Source organism: Ochotona curzoniae, unplaced genomic scaffold (genome assembly GCF_017591425.1).
Source record: "Ochotona curzoniae isolate NIBS_2020 unplaced genomic scaffold, NIBS_Ocur_1.0 contig_1014, whole genome shotgun sequence".
Taxonomy (NCBI): Eukaryota; Metazoa; Chordata; class Mammalia; order Lagomorpha; family Ochotonidae; genus Ochotona; species Ochotona curzoniae.
The window spans coordinates 9,373,217-9,399,065 of NW_024464920.1; the positions used below are offsets into that span (position 1 = coordinate 9,373,217).

The 25,849-nt window shown below is 43.8% G+C and overlaps 1 long non-coding RNA gene across 1 annotated transcript in view; it reads right to left on the bottom strand.

Moving 5' to 3' along the window:
• LOC121156689 overlaps positions 1-25,849 on the bottom strand; it is a 136,746-nt gene that overhangs the window by 42,481 nt on the left and 68,416 nt on the right. The window contains exon 3 of the long non-coding RNA XR_005883911.1: positions 22,246-22,369. This is a non-coding gene — a long non-coding RNA (uncharacterized LOC121156689). The remainder of the gene's footprint in view (positions 1-22,245; positions 22,370-25,849) is intronic.

A 25,849-nucleotide genomic window follows, 5' to 3' on the forward strand; every position in this document is an offset into this window, starting at 1 on the left:
AAAAAGTCAGACCTGTAACTCGCTGGAGGGAGTGGAACAAGTGATTGCAAACGAAGAACCATGTTCCAACTGCAATTAGTAAAATCAAAGTGTAAACTTGTGGGTGACACAGCTTAGAAACCTGCCCCAAGAAGAAGAATCTGAAAACCAGAAGTACAATGACCAAGAACAAAAGAAAAGACAAAGGCACAATGAATATTACTGAAGACACCCCTGCAAAGGAGCAAAAATCTTTGCCAATCTCAGAGTTAACTGAGGAAGACATCAAGAAAATGGGGGATACAGAATTCAAAACACTTGTTATAAAGCTTCTTATCAACAGCGAGAAGCATGTAAAGCAGTAGTTCAAGGAATTTAAGGAATGTATTACATAGGAAATAGCAGCAATGAATCAAATGAAAGCTGATATATCAGAAATTAAGAATACAATGAAGCAACTTATAAGTACAGTGGAGAGTCTCCAAAATAGAATGAAGGAGGCAGAATAAAGAATCTCAAAATTAGAAGCTATTTCCTGTCACCAGGGGGAAACAAAGAAAAAGCTGGAAGCAGATCTGGGTGAAGCTAAAAAAAGTATTCAAGACTTGAAAGACACTATTAAAAAGCCAAATACAAGAGTTATGGGAGTCCCAGAAGGTGCAGAAAGAGAAACTGAGATTAAAAGTGTATTCAGTGAAATAATAAAGGAAAATTTCCCTAATCTGGAGAAAGAATTGGGAAACAACATCCAGGAGGGGCACAGAGCTCCCAACATGGTGAACTAAAAGCGATCTTCACCACCGACACGTGATAATCAAGCTCTCTTCAATCAAACATAAGGAAAAGATCCTTAAATCTACACGTGAAAAAAAAATGAATTGACATATAATGGAATCCCAATTAAACTCTCAGGAGACCTCTCACAGGAAACTCTACAGGCCAGTAGAGAATGGAGTGATATATTCCAGATTCTAAAAGAAAAATTGTCAGCCTAGGATAACATACCCAGCAAAACTTTCCTTTGTCTTTGAAAATGAAATGAAACTCTTCCACAGTTCTTTACACAGTTAAAAGAATATGCCTCTTCCAAACCTGCCCTACAGAGGATACTTCAAGATGTTCTCTTGACAGAGAAGAGGAATAGCACCCACCCAAACCAAAGCAAATGTGGAGAACATTCCAGTAAAATAACAACAGAAGACCAAATCAATGAACAACCCATTGCTACAGTGATAGAACCAAATTACAACCCATTCATATTAACCCTGAATGTAAGTGGATTAAACTCATCAGTCAAATGTCATAGATCAGTAGACTGGGTTAAAATAACAAAACCCATCTATTTGTTGCCTATAGGAGACATATCTCATCAACAAAGTGGAAACTATATCTCACAGATTTAGATTTTTTTTAGTTTCATCTCTTCAAAACTGTTTCTCTTGATTAAATTCTTCAATGACTCATATAGATAATACAATAGCATCATTTTCTTCAAGAACGTTCTTGATTTTCTTTTTCATTTCTTCAATGACACATTAGTGATTCAGTAGCATGTTATTTAACTTCATGGCACTGCAAATTTCTATTTTTCTTCCTGTTGCTGATTTTGTATTGTGGCTTTTCATTTAAGGGATGTATATGCAATGGAGACTATCATATCCAGATGTGAGGATATAGTACAATATGCATTTCTACTTCCAGACCAAAGATGACTCCCAATGAAACTGTTTACTGTATCTTGACAACAGGATGCTGTACTCAGTCATTTGTCCATGCCTGCAATGATGGACATATGACTGAGTATGAAGAACTATACTATAGTAATAATATGGGGTAATTCAGTAAATGGGGAGGGGTTTGAAGAGGGGGTCAGGGAAATGCCAGGGCCCATGGAAATCCCAGGGCCTTATATATCACAAGATGAGATAGTAATAATAATAATAAAAAAAAATAAAAAGTCTCATTTTTATTGATTTGAAAGACAGACTGAGAGAGACAGTCTCTAAATGGTCAAAGTAGCCAGGGCAGGGTCAAGCTGAAGACAGGAGCGTAAAATTCCACCCAGAGCTCCCATGTGGATAGCAGAAGTCCAGGGACTTAGGCCATCTTCCGCTAATTTCCCAGAAACATTAGCAGAAAGCTGAATCAGAAACAAAGCAGCCAAGATTCAAATGGGCACTGTGGTGGCTTAGCGCACTGTGGCACGAGGTAGGTGTGCTGCTCACCACCATGTGATTCTTGCCCCTTGTTTCCGTCTGCTTTCCCCAGCTCCCTCCTTCCTCTTTCTGCTCTACCTCTGCATCCTTTAAGCAATTTGTTTGCATTTAAACCACCCTTATTCCATACTTTGTCCTTGGTGGAATTTTGAGAATCCAACTCCTCCTGGCTAAACTTAGAGAAAGGATACTTCACAAATTGTGGTTTCCTGGGCCCAAAGTTTCCCCTGACACCTAGGACTAGGAGAGGCTAAAATTAAACCAGTCACCTCTACTCCCAGTTCCTCTCCTTCTGAGGGGCCTGTTTTCCTCTGGCCCTCTGTTTTCTCATCTTCCTGGTCACCTCTAAGTTAGAGCTCTCCCTCTCCCTCTTCCTGCAAGTCTTATAGTTAGCACTGCTATGTCTTTTAAATGTTTGTCTTCCTTTCTTCACCTTACCCTACCATGTGCCATCACCAACACTCACCGTGTTTCCTACCTTTTGATCTTGCTGTGCCATTTCCTGTCCCTTCTTTACCCATCAGATCTAGCTCCTTGCAGCCCAAATCTGATTACGTGCTTTCCCTTGCTTCAAAGCCTTCAGTGGTTTTGTTTCCAAAGTGCAAGTTCACATCCTACAGAAAGACATTCAAGTCTTCCGCCATCAGGTTCAAACCTACCTTTCTAGTTCCCTCTCCTGGCACTGCTAGGTCATCAGCCAACAGACAGTAAACAAAACATGCTTTGTCTAAGGACATGTGTGGTGGTGCAATGGGTTAAACCATCCTTTGAGGTGTCCACATCTCATATCACAGTGCTTGGTTTAGTCCTGCCCTCCACTTCTAACTTTCTCTTAATGTGTCCTGTGGGAGGGAACAAGTGATGGTTCAAATAATTTGGTTCCTGACACCCATATGGGGGACTGGAACAAAGTTTTTGGCTCCTGGCTTTAACCTAGCTAGTCTAGGCATTTGGGGAGTGAACCAGCAGCTGGGGGAATGCTTTCTATGTCTCTCTCCCTAACTTCCTTATATCTCTGTCACTCTGCCTTTCAAATGTAAACAAACAAATCTTTAAAAATGCTTTCTCAAAAGTGGGCATTTAGCTTAATGATTAAGATAAGTAAGTCCCATAGCAGAGTGCCAGGGCTCAATTCCTGGCTCCAAATTCTGACTTCAGCTTTCTGCCAACACAGATGCTGCAGCGGGCAATGATGATGGCTCAAGTAGTTGGGTTCCTGCCACTCATGAGGAGAATTGGATTACACTGCTGGTTTTTGACTTGGTTTCAAAGCAGCCCTGATTGTCTCAGGCATTTAAGGAATAAACCAGCAGATGGGAGCCTTCTCTGCCTCTAAAGTAACTAAATACAAATTTTACAGAACTCTTTGATTGTAGTAACTGAAGTTCATTGGCAGAACCTCCCAAACAAAGCTCTACCTTTTCTTGACCCAGGTAAAAGCTGAGGCCTAGATTGTCTTGAATTATGATCTAAGCCCTAGACAGGTCCCACTGACGAATGAGCTGTGGGTGATCTCAGATAAGCCTTTGGGGTCATCTCTCCTCTTTACACATGACTTTCTTCATTTGTTCCTTGAAGCTTTGGCGACTTCAGAATTACCCTCCAGCATGAAGAGATGGTGGATGCAATGTGCAGACTTCCCATGTCACACTTCATGGGCTGTAGTATCTTGCTGCATTATGCCAGTAGGAGCCTGTCTGGAGGCATCATCTCATCCAGGAATGACATCAAGCTCTGGGAGAACTGACTCATGCTGCCCAGACTCAGACAAGTCAGAGTTGTTCCGGAAAGCTCTTTTATTAGTATGCAATAGCAAGAAAACTTCCATCTGCTCTCCAGAGCACCTTTTCCCTAGAGGGATGGTATATGCATGGGAATAGTCTCAAGACCTTTTTTTTTTTTTTGCAAGTGTGGTAAATCACATCAGTTACCAAAAGATTGCTTGCACATATAGACTCAGAGCAGCATATCTTCCTCAGAGGCTATTGTCCCAAGGCTGTCACACAGTCTGATAACTCTCTTTGTTCCATGTGTCTATTAGGAGGGTTTGATGACAAGCAACAGAATCAGACCCTTGGCTGCAAACAGCAAGCAAGATTACTGTGAAGGTCAGGTGTAGCCCAAGGGTGTCTTGTCTAACCACTCTATTGGAGGTGGCCTCCCCAACTGAGCTCCATTACATTGCTGTGAACTTCTATACAGCATTACGTGGTCTGCAGTTGCCTGGCTTACTTGCTTGTTGCCACCTTCTTCAGTAGACTTCCATGGGAACCAATACACCATCCCCCGTTGTTACTCTGCTTCCAGAACCTAGGATAGTGCCCAATACACATAGTGTGCTCAGAAATCTTCTGAAAATAAATGAGTAGAAAGAAAGAGTTGGAACTGTAAGTCCTGGGAATGGCTGGAAACAGAGAAAATCAGTAGCAGGGACTCCTGAAGCTTTTTGTGACTTCATTCATACGTTGACCTGTGTTTCTGCTCTGGTTTGCCTGGCCCAGGGGAGAGTGACCAGGCTTGAAATGAAGATCACATGTCACTCCAGAGGCTATGAGGCTGGGGTCCCAGGACTGCCTGCAGAGATTCACATGGAAGGTAGGAGGACAGATTCTCAAAAAACAACAACAAAAAATGCTGTTGGGCAGGTATCTACTATATCCTACCACTGCGATTACTTTTCTTAGAGACTTCTGAGATTGATTTAGAAATTTTGCTCCCTAGACAAATTCTTATAAGGTTTATCGATCATTGCCAATTTTCTTGTCTCCATTGGTTCCACCTGAGTGGGTCTCACTTATTAGTTAAGTCTCACTTGCTCACAGGAGAGACCCACTCAGGCCTTACCCATATGATGTTACGTGCTCTGTCCTTAGCACCTCCAAGTGTATCTTCTTATACATTTGTTTCTTATTTTCTAGCTCATGAATAAAACATACATCTACCTCACATTTGAAAAATGCATGTTTTCATTTAACCCAAATTTCTTGTTTTCTTTCCATAAACCCACATTTGATTGTTTTTGCTATGGCTGACACTGCTCCTTGTCTACCTGGAAGCCACTAAGTGCTACAATTCACTTCGACTTAAAGATCAGTCATACCAAAAACCTCTTATTCTTGCTTATGATCACAGTAGAAGTGACATTAAATCAGTACTAGGTTATAAAACAAATGAAAAGTCTACAAAAATAATAATGAAGTCTTTATAGCAGATTAAGCCACTGCCTACAAAACTAGCACCCCATATGGGTGCTGGTTCAAGTCCTTGGTGCTCCACTTCTGATCCAGCTCCCTGCTAATGTGCTAATGTGGGAAAGCATCAGAAGATGTCCCAAGTCTTAGACCTCTGCACCCAAGTGTAAAACCCAGAGGGTGAGGCAACGGTGTTCTTGAACCACCGGAGACAAGTTGGTGAGGAATGTCTGCTTTATTATGCACAAATTACAGGTTTTAAAGGTTAAGGAAGGGGAGGGCCAGAGGGTGTCTTCCAGCAGGCCACCCACCCTCCAAACACTGTAATTGGCTATACAACAAGTCTATTTCCTTTGACCTTCTGGTCATGTCAGAGGTCATGTTCCATCCACATTCCCTTTGACCTTCTAGTCATGTCAGAGGTAATGCTCCACATGTAGGCCTGGAGGCTATGCCTCAACCCATGGGGAGATAAGTTCTAATCCATGCCCACCAGGTAGCAGGCAGACTCAGGAGTGATTACCCACACTCCAGGATCCCATTTGGGTGTCAGCTTGTGTCCTGGCTGCCCAACTTTCCATCCAGCTCCCACTTGTGGCCTGGAAAAGCAATCGAGAATGGTCCAAAGCCTTGGGACCCTGAACCTGCATGGGAGACCTGGAAAAAAAACCTCCCAACTCCTGACTTTGGATTGGGTCAGCTCTGGCCATTGTGGCCACTTGAGGAGTAAACTAGTGGATGAAAGATCTTTCTCTCAGTAAATCTTCCTTCCCTTAAAAAAAAAAAAACTTGAAAAAAAACTTGGGAAAAAAAAGAGGTTTCATATAGAATGGAGTTGAAAAGAAACTCAGTGGCAAGTGAAGGTGGAGTTTTGAAACTGCATTTGCAAGACACTGTCAGAGATACAAGACAGGCAGTTGCCCTGATTACGGACTAAGAGAGACACCACAGCAGACATAGGCACCCTCATTCCACTCTATCTCTACCATAGCTTCTACCTATTATCCTTAAGATTGTCACAAACTTTCCTTCTGGAAGTCAAAGCATCGATTGCAAAGGTTTATTGCATGGGCCTTTGAGACTGGGGACTCGATGGAATAACATCATGCCACATCTACCCTGTCTAAGTAACTTCACCTTGCAACAATGGATTATCACCAATACTTAACATAAAAAGAAATCCCAGGGTTTCAGTGACTATGCAAAACACACAGACAAGCATCAGAGCCAGGTCTAACATCTTGGTCTCCTATTCATTCCTTTTCTCACTATACTCAGTGATAGGGATGTTTAGAATCTAGATGATCCTGATCCAAATCCTTGGACCAAGCATTCTGGTCGAAAATATGCACTTTTTCCTTCCAAAGAACAGAAAACTGGAGGGTTTGGAGGGTCAGGGAAGAAATGGGTGTCTGATTACCCAATGGGAAGGGAGCTACTCAGCTGAGTATCCGGCTCCATGTCAGAACCAGGAATACTTATCCAGAATATTACCCTCCTTCTGCCCCCCAAGGAACACTCAGTAATCTCACCAGTTAGAATCCAGAGTTGTTCCTTGGAAAGAAGGAGGAAGGCATGACCTGCATGTCTCTCCACACAGTGGTTCACCAGAGAATTTTGATTCCTCTCTAGACATGTGAGCCCAGATACAGGGTCTTGTGTTCCCAAAGAAAGGGAAGTATGTTTTCAGAGACAGATTAGCAGGCCTCAGGGGGAGAGGGTTTCAAGTCAAAGGCAGCCCTGCGCTTTCCGAACCCAAAGGGAGACCAAGTGCCTGCAGAGACATGGAAAGTTAGAACCGGGCCAGAGTGGGAGCCAAGGGAAAAGAAACCAGGAGGAAAACTGCTGTTGACAGACGGGCTGACTCAAAAGGGCCATACATAAATGTGGACAGAAGGCAGCTCTGACTGCTCTGCTCAGGACCAGGTGATGATGTAATCAGCATTAGCGAGACCCAGTGGTCTGGCAAGCATGCCAAGAATGTGGGCCGGAGGGGTCTGGGTTATTCCAGGTTGTCATGATTTTTAGCCAAAAGTAACAGAGCCAGGCAGGGGAAGGAGGCAGCCTTATGCCTCAAGATGTCAACATACACTCTGAGGCCTGGGACAAAAGAGGCCTGTTCATTCCCTTCCTATGCTGGCCAATGAACAGAGCTAGCAATAGAGCATAGTGTTTAGGGACACAGGATCTGGAACCACACAGTGCAGAGTTCACATACTGGCTTCATCATTTGCTTGTTGTGTGTCACAGTTATTATCTGTAGGCTAGCAGAGCATCTAATTGGGGGTTATGAGAATTAAGGTACAGTCTGAAGGTTTAACCTAATGCCTGATTCAGAGCAAGCACTCTCTCTCGATTCGTTGTTTTTCGTGATAAAGTGTATAGATAGATAGGTAGATGAAACTAAGAAAGTAGGAGAGCTGACAGCACTGGTTTTATAAGTGTGCTACAATTGCATTGGATAAGTGGATGGGAAAAAAGAAAAGACTGGGATGAGGGTTTGGATCATCAGTCAGAGAGAAGATAGCAAACGAGGTTGTCTTGATGTCAGATTTTCACCGTGGAAATGTTTGACTTGTGTTAGGCTGGCATCAGGAACAAATTTTGAGCCCCCAAACTACCACTTGGAACAAAGGGGGATGCATGACACAGATTTTCAAATAGGCATTTCTTTCTTTTTAAAAACCAATCACTGTGACATTTCAAACGATGACTGTAAAAAGGGTTGGACTATTTCCTGTTTGATCTAAGGCAAATTATTAAATTCTCTCACACCTTCTTCTCTTTAACAGTTAAAAATTTGACAATAACCATAACAACCTCAAGGGCCAGTATTGTGGTACAGTAGGTTGAATCTGTGATGCTGGCATCCTATATAGGACCATCAGTTCAAATCCTGGCTGCTCTGCTTCTAAGCCAGTTCTTTACTGAGGAAATCAGCAGTGAATGGCCCAAATACTTGAACCCCTGCCACTCCCATGGAAGATTCAGATGGAGTTCCTGGCTCCTCATTTCAGTCTGGCCAAGTCTTAACCATTATGACCCTTTGGAGAGTGATGGAAGATTCCGTGTGTGTGTGTGTGTGTGTGTGTCCCTCTCTGTCACTTCACATTTAAAATTTATAAAATATAAATATTTTTATTTAAAATATACCAGCTTCACAAGACTGTGATGAGAATCAGTTTGAAAAGCTCCCAGACAAGTGGCAAGAGCAGAGCGTCAACCCCATTGGCAAGATACCACAAAAGCCATGCCTCTCCATTGTGCAAATATCACCAACTTACCTATTGTCCTCCTGCTAAGTGGCAACTACCATGAATGTTCTATGTGTATCCTAAAATCTTTAACCATGTGTACACAGCAAACCCGCTCATTCCTTGGGGATTCATCCCAATACCTGCCTGAAACTACAGATCCTGTTATTACAGACCTGTGATGAAGGTTAGCTGTTCAGTTAGGCATAGTAAGAGATTAGCAATGACACCTAATAATAAAATAGAACATTTTAACGGCATAAAAGCCAAGGGAATGTATTTTGTCTTGCTCTCCCAAAACATTTTACTGTAGACTATTCATCCATCTTCTTCTGGGGATAATGTGAGATGATAGAATGACATGGATACTGTAATGTAGTGTTAGGCTACCACGCATGACTTCCTTAAATACAGGCACTGTGATAGGGCAGCAACTGACCTGATAACCAAGTCAGTCACTGAATGAATAACAGATGGGTAGCTTACACAGCATAGATATACTAGACAAGGACAGAATGTATGTCCTGGGGAAGATCTCATAATTTAGGATGATTTGCAATTGATGAATTGTTTGTTTCTGGAATTTTCCTCTTAATTAAAAAAATTATTTATTAGTATTGGAAAGGCAGATTTACAGAAAGAAGGAGAGACAGAGAAGAAGATCTTCTGTCCACTGATTCACTCCTCAAGTGACCTCAATGGGCAGAGCTGAATCGATCTGAAACCAGGAGCCAGGAGCTTCTTCCAGGTCTCCTATGCCAGTACAGTATCCCAAGGCTTTGGGCCGTCCTTTACTGCTTTCCCAGGCTACAAGCAGGAAGCAAGATGGGAAGTGGAACAGCTGGGACATAAACTAGCATCTATATAAGATCCCAGAGCATGCAAGATGAGGACTTTAGCCACTAGGCTATCGTTCCGGGCCCTCCACTTAATATTTTCAGACCACAGTTTGAGGTGATAAAAGTTCAACAGTGTGTGAAAGAGGCACTGGTGTATGGCCTATTTTTCATTAAAGGGGCCTGCCTACAACCTGCTTTTTCACCTGTCTACACCTGCGGAAGTGCTTCCTGTCTGTTAGCCTCTGCCAACTTCAGGGGTCATGGTCATCCTCTTTGAGTTCATCCTGGGTCTTGGGAGGGTCAGATCCCATTTCCTGCTCCTTCCCCCACCCCTGCTGTCTGTGGGCTTGTCTGCTGCTCCCTTCCTGTTCTCTGGGCAAAGGACTCCCCTCTCTGCCCTCCCCCTATGAAGTACAGGCACAGCACACTGACCCCAAGCATCAACTCACATGGTAGAGGTTTAATAAGCTTTTCTAAAGCATTAAAGATAATTAAAAATAATGAGGCAGGTGTTGTTGCATCCAAAACAGAATGCTGGCTCATGCCGTAATTCTTCTATTTCCCCTTCAGCACCCTGCTGGTGTATCCTGCAAAGCAGTAGTTAATGGCCTAAGCAGTGTTTAGGCCTCTGCCATTTATGTGGGAGCTCCTGGATCCTGGCTTCAGTTTGGACCAGCCACAGTCCTTATGGCCACTTGGGGATTGAACCAGTGGATGAGAGATCTCCTTCCACCACCTCCCCCCCCCCATCTCTAGATAGATACAGCTATATCTCTATACATAGATATCCTTCTCTCTGTAACTCTGCCTTTCAAAAGAAAAGAAAAGAAACCTTTAAAAAAGGAAGGCAAAGTTACAGGGAGAGAGAGAGAGATCTTTCATCTACTGGTTAACTCCTCAAATGGCCACAACAGCCACGGCTGGGTTAGACCAAAGCCAGGAGCCAGGAGCCCAAAACTCGACCCAGATCTCCCACATGGGGGCATCTTTCACTACTTTCTCAGGTGTATTAACAGGAAGGTAGATCACAAGTGGGGCAGCTGGGACTCAAACTGGGACTCATGGAATGCCAGCCCGGCAGGTGGCATCTTAACCCACTGTTCTGCAGTACTGGCCCCTGTTAACTACTTGTTGAGTTCAAGTAGATGAGTAAAGTATAGGAAGTCTCTTCACTCATATTTCCTAGCTCCATTCACTCCCCTCAACTGCCCATCTCCTGTTTCTGGGCTGGAAAACAAGCATTCTTCTGGTTTCCCCTGCCATCTCTGTACCATTCATTACTCATATAAACTGGCCACGTTCCACCAAAATCCAACCCTCAGAAGCCATTTGGCTAATAAGATGAATGAGTTGTCATCACTTGAACACCAGATTTTTTTTGTAGCTTCTCCTGAATGATGAAACACTGACAACACAGAACCCACATTCCTGTATGGCTGATGCCCTCTAACTTTACATGGATGGAACATGTGTCCAGCAGGTGGCTGGGCTCCATTAGTCTCTAGCATTTGAGACTGGATGCCATCACCTGTTTGTTCACCTGCCTAGCTTCTATGGAATCTGAGTCCAGGTAAGGGGGAATTTTCCAGGCTCTTAGCTTCCCATGTTCATGGAATTTCTGCCTCCCAGTCTTCCTCTCCACCCAGATGCTGCCATCCTCTAGGTGGTTTTATATCTATGAGGCCTGTCCACAATCCAGAGACCTCGACCAGCTGGATAAACACAGCATTGTCTGCTTGGAAAGAGGGTTTACCTGAGGGAATCTGAAGCTCACGTATCTGGCTGAAAAAGAACCATGGCTGAGGACAGCCCAAGCCATTACTTGAAAGTGGAATGGCCTAGAAACACCTAAAGCTAAGAAGCAGCATACAGACAGGTGGTGGGATGAGATGTGTTCTGTGCTGTTCGTGCTCTGGCTGTTTAAGACATATTCCTGGGCCAGGGCTTATGAAATTATACTCATTTGATTTAAAAATCAGAAATCTTAAACTCTAATCTCAAGGTTTCAGATCACAATGTCCAGCCTTTCCGCTTTCTTGTTAAGGATTCAATCCAATCTACTAAGCCCTTTACTTCACTTCCTTCCTGCCCAGCCTGCAGTCCATTTGTTATCAGTTTGAACTTGTGTGCTCTGCTCCTCACAACCTTCACTTCCAGCACCTGCCCCTGAAACTTACAGCCTTCATTCAGCCAATGACTTCCTCTCCACCCTAGACAGAGTCACCTAGCACTGTGGAGACACCCCACACACAACCTGATGCCCAACAGCATCAACTCCCCAACTGTCCTATATAGGACTTTAAAATGTTGTTCTCTTGATCCACCTCTAGGCTGTCTACATTCATGCGTACATGCTGGCTTTGAAACATTCATGGGGGAACCAGAATTAACAGATGAGTTTCTTTAGTTCAAAACAATAATTTGAAAATCTTGTGCAAAACAAACTTGTTTTGAGATTCTATTATTTCATAATACACATTTTCCATTAACTTTTTTGAAGTTTTTAAAAAATTATTATTTCTGTCCTTCTCATCTCAGGAGGACCTTGTGTCCACTCTCACCTCCTGTAGGATGTTGCTCTCTCAATCAGTCACCCTCTGTTTCCTTGTTCCCAACTTCGCCCTCTCCCCTGAGGCCTGTTCAGACCCTAAACAGACACACATTTCTCCCAGCTTGGAAGAAAAGCCCCTGAGAACTTCGGTGGAAATGACCAGAAAATGATAACATTCAGGGAGCTAAGGAAGGAAGGAGAGAAATCAGCAAGATAAAGAAAATGGGCTGTAAGAAGGTACATTTCCACGAGCTCAGGATCTTGGCAAGAAAAAGGCAGTGGGAACAAAATTGCAGCGACAAAGGACTGGCGTGAACAGGATGCCCTTTTCACATCACAGGCTAAATCCGTCGTGATGCCCTGCTTGTGGGCTGGGCTTTGTGGCTCACACACGGTGTTTCTCCTAGTTCTCACGTCTTTCCCATGAGAGAGGCAGGGGTGAGACTGGGTGGGTGAAGGAGAGCTTTGGGAAGTTCAAGATGTACAACACCACCCTGGGGTGGGATCCAGCCTGCACCACAAACACAGAACACAAGTGCCCAGCAGTTACAGCCCACGAAGGGAACTGTAGACCTGTTGGGACCACCTGGCAGAAGAGAACATAGGCACAGGGCAGAGGCAGCTGCACCTGGTTTCCTTAGATCTAGGGATGTCTGTAGAGAGAAAGAAATGGATCCTTATAGATGGGGATCATCAAAGAACAAAATGAAGCTGTTAGCAAAACAGTGGGTAGGACAACAAAGGAAACCACCAGCTGTTGGTTCATAAAGGACAAAGTGATGTTTCTAGGATTCAGTAGAAATTAAAAGTCATGGTAGGAGTAGGAATTGATGCAGAGGTTAAGATCCCGTTTGGGACTTTCACTGTCCATGTTAGAGCACAGAGTCTAGGTCTGAGTTCCCAGTCAGCTTCCAACTAATGCCCACCATGGACTGAGCAATGATGAACCAGGTTCTTGGATCTCTGCCCACCACGTGAGAGACCTGGATTGAGTGCTGGACTTCTGGTTTCAGCCCGGCCAAACCCTGGCTATGGCAGGTACGCTGGTAACTGTGACCACAGTCTAGTCAGGTATCTAGAGCCTTCTTCATCGTAATCTCTCCACCCAGGTGTGGCAGGAACCCAATGCGACAGCAGGTGGGAAAGTGTAAACTATGAGGATGTGCTAAGGAAAAGATGAGGCTCTATGTGTCTATAAGCCAGTGCCACTAACAGTGGAAAAAAACTGGGAAAAGAGATTGCAGCAAATCTGCACTCCACAGACCAAGGGGTATGCATGGGAGAATGGTGCCAGTAAGGACAATACCAAAGGGAAGTGAAACTCTGAAGGCTGTGGGGAGGAGAGGAGAGCTTTTTAAAGACAAGCCAGGAAACTGCAATCTTCATTAACAATATAGACTTGGATTTTTTTCAGTTGGGCCTGGCAGGGGATTCTCCATCAGGGGTTTCCCTCCCAGCTGCCTCTGAGGATGAGCATTAGATTTCATTGTAAAAGATCACATGCAGCAGACAGTTGGCACAGTGGTTAAATGGCTGCATGGGGTACCTGCATCTCATACCAAAGTGGCTAGAGTTCTAGCAACATTGCTGGTCCTGTTTCCTGCTAATGGACACTGTGGAAAGCAGCAGCGATGGCTCATGTAGTGGGTCCCTGCCACCTATGTGGGGGAACTGAATGGAGTTCCTCAGCGTTGGTTGCTGCAGGCATGTGGGGAGTGAATCAGCAGATACATGATCTTCCTTTGCCTTTCTCCTCTCTATCTTTCAAAATAAAATGAACATGAACACTGAGCAAATAACAATTGAACAAATAGAAGTGGGGCCTGGTACGGTAGCCTAGTGGCTAAAGTCTTTGCCTTGCCTGTGTCGGGATCCCATATGGGTGCCAGCTCTTATCCCGGCTGTTCCACTTCCCATCCAACTCTCTGCTTGTAGCCTGGGAAAGCAATCAAGGATGGCCCAAAGCCTTGGGACCCTGCACTCACATGGGAGACCTGGAAGAAGCTCCTGGCGTTGAACCAGCTTAGCTCTGGCTGTTGTGGCCACTTGGGGAGTGAATCATCAGACTTAAGATCTTTCTGTCTCTCCTTCTCTCTGTAAATTTGCCTTTCCAATAAAAATTTTAAAATCTTAAAAAAAAAAAAAAAACAGAGGTGGATATTGTGATGTAGTGGGTTAAGCCATCACCTGTAACACCAGCATCTCTGAATATTGATTCAAGTCCTGGTTGCTTCCCTTCTGATTAGCAATTCCCTGCTAATGCACCTGGGAAAGCAGTGATAGATGACCCAAGTCCTTGACCTTTGTACCTTTATGGGAGACCCAGAGTTTCAGGATCCTGCCATTTGGCCTGGCCCAGCCCTGCTGTTGTGATCATTTGGGGGCTAAACCAGTATATGACAGATTTCTCCCTGTCTCCCTTTCTCTCTGTATCTCTGCATTTCAAATAAATAGATAAATCTTAGGCTCCATCTTTTAAGAGGGGAAGAATAGCCCCAATAAGGACAAATGGTTGATCCACCTACAGAAGAGGCTGTATTTGGTGATGGAGAGCATACCGACCTGCATGGTGCTGATGCCGTGGCTCATCCATGTTACACTTATAAAGTGGGGGTGATGATGGTGACTCAGAGGATGACAATAGACAAAATCCTCCACCTTGAGTGCTCCAGCCAACAGCTCCTGGGATACTGGGACTGAAAACTAAGGCTCCGTGATGAGTACATTTTCTTGAGACAATCTAATTATTTTCTGGAAATACAGGAAGTTCAGAAGGATGCCATACATCTAAGACAATGGCTCTTAGCTGGGGACAATTTTTGTTCTTCAGGAGACATTTGATAGTGCCTGAAGATGGTATTTATTTATTTGAAAAGGAGAGAGAGAGAGAAAGTGCTCTTATCAAAAAATCAGAGGTGGGACTGGACCAGGAAGACTGGACCAGGACTGAAGACAGGAGCCAGGAACTCCATCCAGGATTTGTATAGGAGCCCAAGTATTAGAGCCATCACCTAGCGAGAGTGTACATTAGCAAAAAGCTACAATCAGGAGCAAAATCTGCACTTGAATCCAAGTGTTCTAGTAAGACAGCCCCCATCTGGAGGCAGTTTTACTTGTTCCAACTGGGAGGTTGTTAACCATTGGCATCTTGGAGGTAGAGTCCACAGAGGCTACTTAACATCTGAAGGACACACAAGACAGCTTCTTAAAATAAAGAATTACCTGGCTCCAAATCCTAGCAGTGCTACATTGAGAAACCCTGGCCTTACTCAAAGCTGGGACTTTGTGTGCCTTCCACAGGAGGTTCCAATGAGCCAGGCAAATACGGTTACCCGGGAAGCACTGCCATGTTCTGGGGCAGCTGGCGACAGAAATCACTGTTGGTGATTCGAATGTTACTTTAGGGTTAAACTTGATTTGAGTGTGTCCCCCAGTGTTCTTTTCTCAGAAAACTAATCCTCAATACAACAGGTAGGAAGTAGAATCTAATAAGAGAGGATTCATCTTGGTATCTAGAGAGCAGGTTGGTTATCATGAGGGTAGATTTGTGATGAAAGCAGGGCCAGCTCCCCTCTTGCTGCCCAGCTCTTGGTAATCCTCTCACCTTTCTCCATGGAATGATGCAACAAGAAGATTCTTGCCAGATGCCAGTCCCAACCTCCAATACTGTCAGAAATAAACCTGCCTTTATAAATTACTCAATTTTAAGCATTCTGTTACAGCATCAGAAAATGGACTATAATGAACAGTCAACAATATTTGTTCAAGGTTGGAGTAATTCATTCAAAGGGGCCACTAAGGTTTAGAGTTTGAAGGAGCAGAGTTGGATTATAAATCACCCTGAAAAACAAGAGTAGTAACTTTCCAAAGGTCAAATAAAATCTTTAGTGGGGAAAAACTATTTAGATTTGGGGTCATAGAAATGACCTAACAACCACAGAGGACCAAATCCATTTAATTATTTTTAATTAAAAAATTATTTCAAAGGTGGAGTAACAGATAGGCTGACAGGTAGTGATGTTTCATGTACTAGTTCACTTCCCAAATGTTACCAATGGGCAAGGCGGGGCTGTGCCAAAGCCAGGAGGCCAGAACTCAGTGCATGTCTCTCGTATCAGGTGGCAGGGACCCAAGTGCTACAGGCATCACCTGTTGCCTCCCAGAGTGTGAGCAAGAAGCTAGAACCAGAAGCAGCGACAGGACTTGAACCCAGGTACTCTGAGATGATGAAAGCAGCCAACCCAAGGAGTACCTCAACCACCGCACCAAACAGCAATCCTTTAGACACAGCCTGTGGTCACAACAGGATGGAGCAAAGATGGAGCTGGAAGCTTTCAGCACTTCTCTGACTGAATGAGATCATTTTGAACTTTTCAGAGTTAGGGCTTTGCATATTTTAAGATGAGAAATCTATAGAAAAGCCACAACAATACCTGGAAAACAAACAAAAAATATGTATGTTCTGAAAAAAGCAAAAGAGAGTTTGTGTTATTTAACATAGAAAAGAGGAGAATGAGTGTGCCTGGATTTGAACGTAAGACAGATTATCAGAAGGAGAAAAGTGGCCAGCTGTTTTCCATCTCCACAGAGGAGCAAATTGTAGGAAATGGGCTAAGATTGCAGCACAAGGGTGGTTATGAATACAAAAGCATTTCTAATTGTACCCTGGGACAGACTTCAGAGGAAGACAGTTCAATTCCCATTACTCAAGTCTGCTAAAAATACACTACATATTGACCTGACCACAGACAGTGGACTGAACATGATGATGTCTCGGGCCCGTTTTATTCTTCAGGCCTGTGTTTTCACAATGCCCAGGTAATTAGCTGACAAGTAAAAAATTCACTTGCTTTGCTCTATGGCCCTATCAAAGCTAGTTTTCTAAACAACCTATCTGGTGGACTTTTCATCTATGGGTTTATTACATTGACTGGTGGTTTTAGGGTCATGTTGACATAGCCTGTAATTTTACAACTCCACTGAGCTTGGATATGAAACTATAAACTATATTCTGCTTCAGTGAGGCTTATATGGATCACATTGTTAAAGAGCCCAGTTTTGTGAGCCAGCAGTTTCTTTAGCACTGATACCAGTACACATGCTGATATAATCTGAACCAGTCACTCAGACTGGAATCAAATAAGGTGAGGAAATGGTTCCAGGCTTTCAATTTGCTCCAAGGGTGTGCGCTTTGTATCAAGGGTATACCAATGGATTAGTGTTGAAACCAAACATCTGGGTTTGAATGTGGCAGGTGGGAGGTTGGAAAAGATGCAGTCCTGTAGTTTTTAGCATGTTGTAGCAAAAATAAATCCATTCTGTTCCGTGAATGTATGAGATTGTTGATAGAAAATCCATTGAGACTTCTGTCCTATCTGACTTTAGTGCAGGTACCCTCACTTTGAAGCTTAGACCCTGAGTGGGAGGGAGTGGGGATATTTCTTTATTGTGTTTACTGGCTGATTATTAAAGAGGTACTAGTAATAGTAGAGGTACCTGGTTGTTATTCAGTGCTTGCTGTGTGCCAGGTCATGTTGCTTTCTGGTCCAAGAAGGACTTGAATGAGATGCTGCTCTGCTCCTTGCTCAGAAACTACAAGTAGTCTTCATGGCCATCCTGGGATTATGAGAACACGGATGAGGCAAGGAGCTGGCTAAGTCAGACAAGCTGCTGTGAAAGACACAGAGCAAGAAAACTATAGAGGACATTATAGAAGGAGCATTGCCAGCAAGGGGTTCTGAAGCATGCGCTAACTCAACCTTAAAGAAGGAAAAAGAAAAACAAAAACCATGTGAGAGGAAATTCAGGATTGACTTTCTTATTTTCCATGAATCAGCATTTTTCAACATAGTTATTATCAAATGGAGAGCTGAGCTGATGAACTGGCATCCATATGGGATCCTGGCACATACAGGATGAGGATTTAGCCACTAGGCTATGCACCAGGCCCCCAGCTGCTCCACTTCTGAGCCAGCTCTCTGCTATTGTGCCTGGCAAAGCAGCAGAAGATGGTCCCAGTTCTTGGATCCTCTGGCTTTATCCTGGCTCACTCCTGGCCACTGCAGCTATTTAGCGAGTGAACCAGCAGACAGAAGATCTTCCTGTCTCTCTCTGTATCTTTCTCTCTTTCACTGTAACCCTGCCTTTCAAATCAATAAATGCATCTTTTAAAAAAGAGAGAGAGAACGTAGTTAATGCTTCAGGGAAAATAGTATGAAGTGTCTCAGCTACTTGATTGTCCAATATAATGGTGGCTTATGCTCAATAGACTTTCTGATGCTTATGCTATTTGTCAGTTTTCAAAATTCTGTAAATACTCATTCCATATCTGAAGCTGTGATTTTTGTTTGTCTTTCCTGCAAAGAGTTTCTCCTGTAGGGTGAGCTAGAGGACCCACATCATGTGGATCTTCTGTGGGAAGAAAGCTGACACCCACTGGTGAGATGAACACTTTTCTGCTCATCATTTTAGGTGGAGTTGAGTGACTGGGTTTGAGTAGTGTTTCCTGGGCAATGTAGTTTACCAGTCCCTGCTGCAGGAACTCAGGCACCTGTGTAGAACCAGCTGCTGTTCAGCTGGGGGTGTGTTGTGTGTTAGTGACTCATCCCTAAGAGGTGATGCGAGCGAGCTGTGTGCTTCCTTTTGATGCGCTGCAGCTCTCTTTTGAAATATCATGAATGCACAAGACTATTTCCTGACTAACTGTAACTGAAAAATCTAGAAAAAAAATCTTCTTTTGCTTTGGACCTTGCTGATCTAAATTTCAGTTGGACACACTCTAGTTGCACTAAACGTGGTGATAGTCCTCTTCATTTTGGAAAAGCGCTCTAATGGATGGTGGGAGGTGATGATGGGCTAAAGAAAGAAAAAGAGGAAAGCCACCTACCGTGTGTTAATCCCTACCATCAGAATCTAGCCAGAGACATAGAACCTCTCACTGGAACCTTGAGGACAGCTTGAGTCTCCATGAACAAACTCCCTTCCCAACCCCCAGCCTAGTTACCACACAAGAGCCAGTTATTTTGGGTAATTAGATCAGATCACCTTTGTACCTAAACCTTCCAATGACTGCCCACACAATGAGAATGAAGGCCCATCCTATTTATGGCCTACAACTTCTTCCCTGGGATGACCACTGCCTTTGCTTCTGCTACCTTCATCCCTAAAGACCCAGTCCCCAGATCTGCCTACGTTGTAGCCACTCCTCTTCCCTCTGCCCTTTTTTATTTTCTTTATTTTTTTTTCCTTTTTCACTCTTTCACTGTCTCCCTATAAAACATCTTTGTTGAGACAGCACTGTGAGTTTTGTATAATTTGTGAGCATTGTAAATAATGAAATTCAATGGTTTCCAGCACAGTTGCTCAGCCAGCATCACAATTAACCTTAGAACACGTTCACCCTATGAAGGAACCCGGTGCCTGCTAATAAACACTCCCTAACCTCCAACCCTCCTCCAACTCTCCCTAGATAATCTCAATCTACTTTCTATCCTTCATGGATTTACCTATTTTAGATTTTTTAAATGATGTTTTCATAGTTGATCAGGGTAGAAGGGGTCAAGGATTAGGGGAAAGTGGATGAGACCATTGTTTCCAAATTTTTTTTCTTCCTCTTGCATTTGAGGGAAGAGGGGAGATCATTGGAGAAGCAACATCCCCACCTCCCAATTGTACCAGTACCCAGGAATAAGGAATGGCCACCCATTGTCATCCCAATGTGGCACATGTTCCTAAAGTTCTGCTCATGTGGTTTTGATAGCTCTGAAATGTTGTTGATATCACTACCCCAAGGGTTAGATAATCCTTCCAAGTCCACTGGCTGACATAGTGCACCTTTGAATTTGCATTCGCCCAGATATTTGCTCTCAACACTTGGCTTGGAGAGTTGTCTAATTTGTTCTGTCCTCTTTCATCTGCTATAGTACCACATGTCCTCTGCAGGTCCCAATGGACTGCCATACACTCCATGTGCCTCTGGATATGGTGTCCACTGCTCTATCTAAGCCACTGAGGAGGCCTAGTTCTAATACATGCATTCCATGGTCAGTCTACAGATCCTGCAATTCTCCCCCATGGTTGGAGTTCTGGGTCCAGCAGTTCAGTTAAGGGGAGTCCCCCAAAGAAACCTCATCTGAGGTAATCCCAGACCCGACTCTTGTGTGTGCTTAACAGTACAGGATCTGGCTCAGGCTGTCACCCACATCTGCCTACACATACACTGGTGGTTGCAATTGCTGGGTCATTTCTGTCTCCAGCCCCATCTTTTATGCAAACAAATGGATGCTGCGGCCCAACCCAACCCAGCCTGCTACACACTCGGTTCTCACATAAATCAGCAGGAGCTGCAGCCCAGTCAGAGCAATACTCAATAAACCCCACCAGACCTGCCCCCAACCCTGGTTGCTGTGTATGCCAGTATGTGTAGCAGACTGGTTCAGTCTGTTGCACATCTCATTCAACTCTCATATACATCAATGGCATTGGAGCCTAGTTCAACCCAGCCAGCCCTACTATCTAGCCCACAATCATGCTGGTGAATGCCACCACCTGTCTACTCAAGCCCAACCCCAGCCCTGGTTCTCACGCTCACCAGTGGGAATTACAGCCCATCAGAGAGGTACCCACAGTTTCCCTACAGGGACCACTCCCAACCCCAGATCTTGCACTCTCCATGTGGTTCTGTAGTCTAGTTTGACCAGATTTGCCTCTAGTCACAGCACTTGACAGCTGATGCTTCAGCAGAGCCCAACCAGCCTGTATTTTAATCTGGCTCATGCTTGTACCAGTGGATACAATCGGTTAGCCCTGCCTGGTTCTCCCGCTAACACAATTCACATGCAGGAAAACAGGTGTTGTAGCCCTGCCTGTTCTTATGCTCACCAGTGTGGGAGAAGTAGCCCAGCATGGGAGCCCCTTGCAGGACCCTACTGGGCTCACATCCCCTCTTCCAGGTCACTTGTGGACTGGAAGGTGGTACAGCCTATTCTGGCATGGCCCATCTCACCTCAGCATTTGCCAGCAAGTGCTCTAGCCTAGCCCAGACTGGTCTGGGCCTAGTTCCAGATCATGCTTGTGAGTGCTACAGCCTAACCCAGCTGAGCTAGCCCCAGTCCTAATCCTAATGTGAACTGGCTGGTGTTGCAGCCTGAACTGGCTTGTTCTGCATCTGTCCTGGTCCTCAGATATGCCAGTAGTGTTATCAACTGGACCAGCCTGGCCTCCCCCAGATCTGACCCACACATATGCTAGCAGGTACTGCAACCTGGCCTGGTCTGGGCTGCCTCCAACCTTGGTTCTTGAGCTCACCTGCAGGGACTGCATTCTGATAGAGGAATTCCCCAAGCTCCTCTAGTAGGTCATTTCCCAGTGGCAGATCTCATACACACTGGTGGGCACAGCCTGAGTTGACCCACCTCCTGACTTCGCAGGAACAGTGGTGTTGTCCAACCGCCCACACCCATTCCGGTTCCTACTGTTGGGTGTTACATCCTAGCCACACCTGGTCCACACCCAGACTCAGCTCTCACATGGTTCAGTGGAAGCCAAGGCACAGCTCAGCCCATCTTACACCCACCCTGGCTGTTAATAATCACTCCCTGATTTACCTCCAATCCTCCCCCAACTCCTGGCCCTAGAGAACCCCAATCTACTTTCTATTCTTTATGGAATTACCTATTTTAGATTTTAAAAATGGAATTACACAAATATATTATGTGACTTTCCATGTCTGGTCTCTTTTCACCTTGGAAGATATTTTTAAAGGTGCATCCATGTTGTAGCATGTGTCTGTGCTTTATTCTTTACCATAGCGGAATACTATCGCATCGTGGGCACATACTGCACTTGTTTACCATTCACTGACTGGTGGACGCTTGAGTTGTTCCCACAGTTTGGTTATTGAAGGTAATGTTGCTATGAATATTTATGTATACATTCTTTTGTGAATACGTATTTCAATTCCCTGGGGCAAATGCCTAGGGATCGAATTCCTGGATCACATGATAAGTATACAGTTAACATTTTGAGGACTCTTTTACAGAGTGGTAGTACCATTTTGCAGCCCCACCAGCTGTATGTAAGCGTTCCAATTTCTGTATACCCTTGTCAGCATGAGGCACCTTTTATATTGAATAGTATCTTAATGTGATTTTGAATTGAATTTCCTTGATGTCATGTATTCCTTTCTGTGCCTGTTGGTGTTGGGCAGCCACATACCTTGTCTGGAGAAACGCCTATTCAGATCCTATCCCGGGTTTAAATTGAATTTCTTTTTTGTTTTGTTTTGTTCTTGGCTTGTGGGGGATCTTCAGACACTGAACAGGAATTTGGAGACATCATCCTGAAAAACATAAACCCAAATGTTGAAATTCAGGGAGCTAGCATTGTGGTACAGCAAATTAAGCTGTTGTTTGCAACACCAGCACCCCATATCAGAATGCTGGTTTGAGTCCCTGCTGTTCCACTTTTAATCCAGCTGCTTGCTAATGCACCTGGGAAAGCAGTGGAAGATAGCTCAGGCTCTGGTTTCTGCACTCAGTGGGAGATGTAGATAGAGATCTTGGCTCCTGGTTTTGGCCTTGTCTAGACCTAGCCATTGTTGCCATTTGGGGAGTGAAATACAAACAGAAGATTTCAATCGCTCTCTCTCTTTCTCTGTGTGTCTCTCTTTCCCCCACTCCCTGGCCTGGCACTGTCCCCCTGCCTTTCAAATAAATAAATAAACAAATCTTTAATAAATAAATGCATGAAATCTTTCAAGTCTAAAATCCATAAAGATAAAAAAAATCATTTAGAAAAAAAACTTTAATTGTTTAAAAGCTATTTATACTTTACAAAGATTTACTTAAGAAGCATATAAAAATGTGCCAGAATACTTCATAAGCCACTTTACATAACAGGCAACAAGAGCACTACGTATCAACACAGGTATACGAATGATAGTCACGCAGGCATAACAGCTGTGAGCTGCAGAATCGTATTCGTAAGCGAGCGTGTCAGGGCAGGTGGTATGACTGGCACCTGTGATTTAGCATTGCTTGGGCCACCAGCATCCCACACTGGACTTTTCAGGCTTTGAGTCCTATCTTCTGAGAAATTTCAACTTTCATAAATGCAGAGGAACAAAAAGACCATCTCATTGAGTATAGGGAAAAATCAGTTCTTTTGTAGCCATGCCTAATGCTTACACAGAAAGTCAACATTGTAATGACATGCTTTTATGGAGATAACTTCACCAAAAAAATGCATAAAACAAATTAAAATTCCCCAAAAGTCTTTATAGCAATGTGTGCCTCCAGCACAGAAATGATGTGGGGGTGAACTACATAGCATAACGAATTGTGAAAAATAGTACTGACAATCTATTTAGTGAGGAAAAAACAAAACTGAGAAAACAGAAAATTCAACGTTAAAAAGATACATTGTAGGGATAGATTATAGAGGGTTGCACACAAGTAATGCTGAAGAGCTGGCTAAGTCTCACCATCACTAAATATTTTTTTAAAGTCTTGTATCCCCAGCAGCTTTTGTATTTCTTATTTCATTCTATTTTTAAATGGAAAGTCAGAAATATAGAAAGGAGGAGAGACAAAGAGGAAGATCTTCTGTCTAATGATTCACTCCCCTAGCAGCCACAATGGCCAGAGCTGAGCTGATCCAAAGCCAGGAGCTTCTTCCAGGTCTCCCATGTGGATACAGGTCCCAAGGCTTTGGGCCATCCTTGACTGCTTTCCCAGGCCACAAGCAGAGAGCTGGATGGGAAGTGGGACTGCTGGGACACAAACTGGTGCCCATATGGGATCCTGGCATATAGAAGGCAAGAACTTTAGCCATTAGGCTGCCACACCAGGCCCATGAATGACTCTTGATGAGGCATTTGACTCTTGAAGAAGATACACTTCTTTTTTTTTTTTTAAAGATTTATTTTTATTATTTTTTTTATTGGAAAGGCAGATATACAGAGAGGAGAGACAGAGAGGAAGATCTTCCGTCCGATGATTCACTCCCCAAGTGAGCGCAATGGCCGATACTATGCCGATCCAAGCCAGGAGCCTCTTCCGGGTCTCCCACACGGGTGCAGGGTCCCAAGGGCCATCCTCGACTGCTTTCCCAGGCCACAGGCAGGGAGCTGGAAGGGAAGCGGGGCTGCCGGGATTAGAACCGGCGCCCATATGGGATCCCAGGCATGCAAGGCGAGGACCTTAACCACTGCGCCATTGCGCCAGGCCCAAAGATACACTTCTTAAATGTGTCACTAAGTCTAATAGAAAAAATAGCATGTGCTTCTTTTGGTTAATGATTTGTACATTCAAAATCATTCTGTTTTTTGTGTTATCAAATATATACAATTAATGTTCCATTTTGATATGAAAAATTTTAGAACTTAGTTACTCTTGAAAAGGAAAGCACTTTATGGACATTTATTTAAAGATTTTGTGGACTTGAAAGCAAATGGATTTCTGCAAACTATAGTGACAGATTTAGAATTAGGTGTAATCAAGTCTTCTAATAGTGAATTCCCAGGTACTGCCAATAAAGTTTGTTTTTCCATTCACTCAGATGCACTTGGTGGAAAATTAAAAGGATTGAGTTGGCTATACAGTTCCAGAATGAAAACTTCAGTTTAAAAGAATGTCATTTGCCTGCAATAGGCTTCCTCCAGCTCCAGGAACTCTTAACAAATAAAAGTCACTTTTCCCTGGACAAGCCAGTTTAATTGGAGAATAATTATGTGCACAATAAGATAAAAGGCATTAAGGCTACATACAGCATTCCTAGCCTGTCCCTAACATAGTTCCACCAAGTGTTGGTCTGTACATGAATGTTTGAGGAAAAGATATCTTAACACATAGCAAAATAGAAAAACCTGGCATAGAAGATGAAAACAAAAAATTGGGCCCAGCATGATAGCCTAGTAGCTAAATCCTCACCTTTCAATCACTGAAATTCCATATGGGTGCCAGTGTCTGTTGCAGCTGCTCTACTTTCCCTTGGGACCCTGTACCCACATGGGAGACCTGGAAGAAGCTCCTGTCTCCTGACTTCGGATCAATTCAGCTCCGGCCATTGTGGCCACCTGAGGAGTGAATCATCGGACAGAAGATCTTCCTCTTTGTCTCTCCTCCTCTCTGTATATAATTTTCCAATTAAAAAAATAAAATCTTTATTAAGTGTCATTCACCATCTAGTATGTTGTTTAATACAGGACGAACTCCCTCTAGGTAGTGTGTAGTGGGAATCCAATTGCTTGAGCCATCACCTGCTTTCAGGGTCTGCCCTTGGCAGGATGCTGGGGTCAGCAGCTGGAGCCAGGTATCTAACCCAGACATTCCAAAATGAATGTGTTAAGCCATGTCTTATCTAACCAGGTCAAATACTACTCCAGGACATTTTTTGAAAGCAAATGCTATGTGTATAAGGGCAGAAGTAGCATAGAATTGAGTGGTTTGGCCACAGTTCCATGTACAACTGAAGCCATGCTAATCCCATCTCCAGAATCCAGATCTCGATTCCTCTTATGCAGCCCTTTTCTCCACAGGAAACATGATTAGGATTTCAAAATTGCCCTTTCAGGACTCTGACTTTGAGGACTTGATCTTTTGGGGTTTCAACATTCAGGAGTCTGGTGTTCAGGATTGTATGTTTGGGGATTATGATCAGCATCAGTCATGGAGATGAAACCTTATCAGATCTATCCTTTGGCAGCGCTTTTTTTGCTGCCATATTTAAGAAACCTCTGCCTAATTCAAGCTCATGGAAATTTACCCCTAGATTTTCTTCTAAGAGTTTTATACTAATATTTCTTACATGCAGGTCTATG